Source organism: Triticum aestivum, chromosome 6B (assembly GCF_018294505.1).
Source record: "Triticum aestivum cultivar Chinese Spring chromosome 6B, IWGSC CS RefSeq v2.1, whole genome shotgun sequence".
NCBI classification, from domain to species: Eukaryota; Viridiplantae; Streptophyta; class Magnoliopsida; order Poales; family Poaceae; genus Triticum; species Triticum aestivum.
In genome coordinates, this window is record NC_057810.1 from 335,308,780 (window position 1) to 335,314,612 (window position 5,833).

The window sequence follows — 5,833 nt, forward strand, 5'->3', positions numbered from 1 at the left end:
TCTACCGGAACCGCAGCATCCTCACCGACTCCTCGGATGAAGTCGAGTCCTACTCTACGCAACCAAAGAGGTTGTACACTCGTCGCATCGCACCTTCTCCTTAAATCGACCTCCCGACACCAACGGTGCTCCATCCTGCACCCCCATGGCGCAGCTACCTCAAAGCCGGCACCGCGGGCGACATCTCCACGGCGGCTCTCCCCCAGTGCGAGGCACTACTAGGGAAATGCCTACCAGTTGCGCTGATTTTTGGCCTATCAGTAGCACGGGTAGCCGCGCTACTGATACGACTCTACAGTTAATGCTTAGCAGTAGCGCGTGCCGGCACGTGCTACTGCTATATCTACTTAGTAGTAGCGCTTTCCCGAACAACCGCTACTGGTAATTACTAGTAGCGCTTCTCTCTGCCCGCGCTACTACTATTATTCCGTATTCTATTTCTTTTAAATTTTAGGCGTATTCATCCACCTTTAGTTTCAAGTGCATGGATCCAAAGTAACCAATGGTCACTTTGGATCCATCCATTTGAAACTAATCCGCGGTTCTTTCACCCAATGACATAATAACTTATCATCATCATCATCATCATCATAATATCATTAATAACTTATCATCATAATATATCATTGTCATATAACTCCTCATCATCATCATTTTCGTCCATGAGACATCATATAACAACTTGGTCACTAGTTATAATAACAACTCCTCCTCATCATCATAGTACTCATAATCACTACTCCTACTCAGCATCACCATCAAGTCTAAGACATTGTAGCACATAATAAAAGCTTCTCATCATGATCATAGTCATATATAATCAACACTAACTAATTGTTCTTAATACTTAGGACCGACTCCTGTCTCCTAGATAAAATACCATAAAACAGATAAATCGGTCCTTCTCTATAATGGAGAATGGACATAAACCTATCTCCAACTTGTGGCTTGCGCACATTCATTTTGTCTCCAATTATTTGTGTGTACACATTCATCACTTTGCTCCATTCTTTGATTTTGAGCCTTCCATCATTTGAAGAAATTGAATATGTAGTATGGTAAGCCTTCGAAGGAGTTGGTCGTAAGCTAACCATATGCATATCACCTTCGATAAATAGCATGTCAGGCACAACCTACTTCGTGATCCTCTGTTCAAAAATGTAATAGTAACATATATAGTTAGCAGTGTAGTTTAGTTAAGAGTAATGTATGCAATGAAGTTACCATCATTAACAAAATCTTGCCATGTTTTTGGCAATGAAATTACCGTCAAGCAATATATGGACTAGTGGCACGTATCTAGTATAATTTGGGCTGATAGAGTGACTGGTTTTGAAGGCCTCAACATCTTCTATGAATGAGACAAGATAACCTTTCTCCTCACAATTAAGCTTGGAGTCATAGTTGTAGTATGTGCTGTCTACTACCTTCCGAGTATTTCTTGAAGATAAGAAATAAGATGACAATTATAAATAAATAAGTTTAGTACCGACAAACACCAAATATTTTCAAATTAACAACATAAATTACTGAACTTAACAAATTAGTTTCACAAACTCACATCTACGCAAAACTGGAGGCATATCCACATCCACCCGGATTTTGATATTATCATCATCATAATAATATTCAGGACGAATATCAAATCATATTCGCATTCCCTCCTCAAATCCATATGCCTTGCAGAGAGCTTCCCAATTAGAGCAACCGAAATGGGAGCGATCGACCGCATTGTACAACTTAACCAGAAACTCATAACCATGTTTAGTTCTTACGTGAGCCCTCCTCGTCTCCACATTCTCAAAGTCATCTAAACCAAAACCAAGCTTCTCCAATACATATGGTCTAGCATGGCATGGGATGTACTAATCGAATTGAAAAAAAATCCATAAATTAAACGTTGAACAAAAGAAGCATAAGTGATGTTGCGTACCGTACAAACATCAAAGGTCTCTTCCAGCTTCACGGTGAAAAACTTTCATTTTACAGGTGAGGAAACCTGATGCGGAGCATCCCTCGCTCATCCCCATGGATGTATCTACATCTCCCTCAACACCACTCGGACCCATAACAAGAGCTAGAGCAAAGGCTATTGAAGATAAGGTGAACTCGCTCCTTTCCGAACTTCCTCTCTCTACTCACGAGACTTGGCTACTACCTCATATTGACACTCTGTGTGTGATCAGGTACCTGGAGGAAAGCCATGGTGATGCGGAGCATCCTACGATCATCACCATGTCAAGAGTCCTTTTGGCAAGTGACACGTGCGACCTCTACTTCTCATACATAAAGGTGAATCTTCTCCTTTACACGTGCTCACTTGACCCCTTCGAGGATGGTGTACTACTTGACACTTCTCCCGTGTGCATGCATAGGTATTGTCGGAGCTTCACAGATGTCAAGGAGGAGTGCAAGCGCCAAGGAACAGCTACACCATCCGCGAGGGAAGCATGGAAGAGAAGACGGAAGAAGACGGAGTTGTGGAGTCTACAGCGATCGGAAGCCACCGGACGTCCGACACCCCTACAGCGCCCGGACGACCGGACTACGCCGGACGTCCGACACCTGGAACTCCTGCCAGCCCAAGAGACCTGCTGATAGAGGCAAAGGTGTCCTGTCTTTCGATGAGATGATGGATATCGCTTTGGTGGCAGTCGACTTTGACGATCCGACTACGAACATGCGAGGACGTCGCGCCTTAGCAATCGCTAAACCAACTCTGAGAGGTTATTGACCACGCCGGAGCACGATCAACCTGACCACGAGGGTCTGTTTCCTGCGAGCAAACGAAGAACAAGCAAGAAACTGAGATTGCAATCTGGATATTGCGAATATAAGATGAAAGCTTTATTGATCAAGGTGGGGTTCTGTGACGCCTTTGTCTGGTCGTTGAACACAAACGAAGTACGCGAAGTTGCAGCTATGGCGAACTTTTAATCTAAACAAAACCCAAAGTCTAAACGATGCCCTAAGGGCTGTATATATGGAGGAAGAGGGGGGAATTTCGTGGCCCTTGGTGGAGGGGTCCAAAATCAACCCTATCTCTTGTTTCCCACACATACGGACTCTAAAAATAGCCTATACTTATGTATTTCGAAATTACATGGGCCTGGCCCAATAATAAGGTGACGCAGCACCTAAAATAGCCTCGGGACGAAATTTATGAAGTGGCATCTTGTATATTTCGTCCAAGGCTTCATGCACCCATTATGGTGGCTTCAAAGTCCTGAAATCATCACTTGTAACTCCGTTCTTGTTCCCCTTGCGCATGCCATCATCTCCATGCTTGTTCTTTCTCCAATGTTCATCCTTCTCCAAGCTAGGCCCTTCATTTGTAAGCAAAACAAATGTATCCAATTTAGGCAGCATCATATTCTCATGAACATTAGAATCATTACCATGAAACGAAAGTACCTGGTAATTTAGTTGGCGTGCACGAGCTCTAGTAATTGGTCCAGTATGTATAGCAGCAGGGGCTGTGGGTGTAACAATTGTATTGATGTCCACATCATCCTCCCCTTCTTGAAATGAAGTTGTCCTCGACGGAAGTTCATCTTCCTCACCCAAATAAGGCTTCAAATCTGCAATGTTAAAAGTGAGACTTACCCCAAAATCTGCAGGCAGCTCAAGTTTATATGCATTATCATTTATTTTCTCTAACACCTTAAAGGGACCATCAGCACGTGGCATTAACTTTTATTTGCGCAAATCAGGAAATCTATCCTTACGCAAATGTAACCAAACAAGATCTCCAGGTGCAAACACAACATGTTTTCTACCCTTATCTCCAGCAAGTTTATATTTAGCATTCATACGCTCAATGTTTTCCTTAGTTAACTCATGCATTTTTAAAATCAATTCAGTACGTTGTTTAGCATCAAAATTAACCTTCTCCGAAGATGGAAGAGGCAACAAATCAATAGGTGCACGAGGTAGGAAACCATACACAACTTCAAAAGGGCACATCTTAGTAGTAGAATGCAATGAACGATTATAAGCAAATTCAATATGAGGCAAGCATTCCTCCCACATTTTCTTATTATTCTTCAAAACAGCCCTAAGCATAGTAGACAACATTCTATTGACTACTTCAGTTTGTCCATCAGTTTGGGGGTGACAAGTAGTACTAAAAAGCAGTTTAGTCCCCAACTTAGCCCATAAACATCTCCAAAAGCGGCTAAGAAATTTAGTATCACGATCTGAAACAATAGTATTTGGCACACCATGCAAGCGAATAATTTCACGAAAGAACAAATCAGCAACATTAACAGCATCATCGCTTTTATGACATGGTATAAAGTGTGCCATTTTCGAGAATCTATCCACGACAACAAATATGCTATCCCTCCCCTTCTTTGTTTGAGGTAAACCTAAAACAAAGTCCATAGATATATCCTCCCAAGGAACACTAGGTACAGGCAAAGGCATATATAAACCATGAGGATTGAGTCGTGACTTAGCTTTTTGACATGTAGCGCAGCGAGCAATAAAACGCACAATATCCCGTCTCATCTTTGGCCAAAAGAAATGTGTAGCAAGTACCTCCTCCGTCTTCTTCATGCCAAAGTGTCCCATTAATCCTCCTCCATGCGCCTCCTGCAACAACAAAAGACGAACGGAGCTAGCTGGAATGCATAGCTTGTTAGCACGAAACACAAATCCATCGTTAACGACAAACTTGTTCCACATTCTTCCTTCTTTACAATTCTGCATTACATCTTTAAAATCAGCATCATGCACATATTGATCTTTGATGGTCTCCAAACCAAATATTTTGAAGTCAAGTTGTGAAAGCATAGTATAGCGACGAGACAATGCATCAGCAATAACATTTTCTTTTCCCTTCTTGTGTTTAATGACATAAGGGAAAGTCTCAATGAATTCAACCCATTTAGCATGTCTACGATTCAGTTTAGCTTGACTTTTAATATGTTTCAAAGATTCATGATCAGAATGTATAACAAATTCTTTGGGCCATAAATAATGTTGCCATGTTTCTAAAGTCCGAACAAGAGCATATAATTATTTATCATAAGTAGAATAATTCAGACTAGGCCCACTCAATTTTTCAGAAAAGTATGCAACAGGTTTGCCATCTTGTAATAACACACCTCCTAATCCAATTCCACTAGCATCACATTCAAGCTCAAAAGTATTATTAAAATTAGGAAGTTGGAGTAACGGAGCATGTGTCAACTTATCTTTCAATACCGTGAAGGCTTCTTCCTGTGCGGTACCCCAAAGAAAAGGCACATCTTTCTTTGTAAGCTCATTGAGAGGTGCAGCAATGGTGCTGAAATCTCTCACAAAACGCCTATAGAATCCAGCGAGGCCAAGAAAACTCCTCACTTGTGTGACCGTTTTGGGCTGCGGCCAACTCTCAATAACTTCAATCTTGGCTTTATCAACTTCAATTCCCTGTGGAGTAACAACATAGCCAAGAAAAGATACTCGGTCGGTGCAAAAGGTGCACTTCCCAAGGTTACCAAACAAACGTGCATCACGTAGAGCAATAAAAACAGCACGTAAATGTTCCAAATGTTCTTCCAAAGATCTGCTATAAATCAATATGTCATCAAAGTAAACTACCACAAATCGTCCAATGAAAGCACGTAAAACTTCGTTCATTAATCTCATGAAAGTACTAGGTGCATTAGTTAACCCAAAAGGCATGACTAACCACTCATATAATCCAAACTTAGTTTTAAATGCTGTTTTCCATTCATCTCCCAATTTCATACGAATTTGATGGTAGTCACTACGCAAATCAACTTTGGAGAATATTGTAGAGCCACTCAATTCATCAAGCATATCATCTAGCCTAGGAATAGGA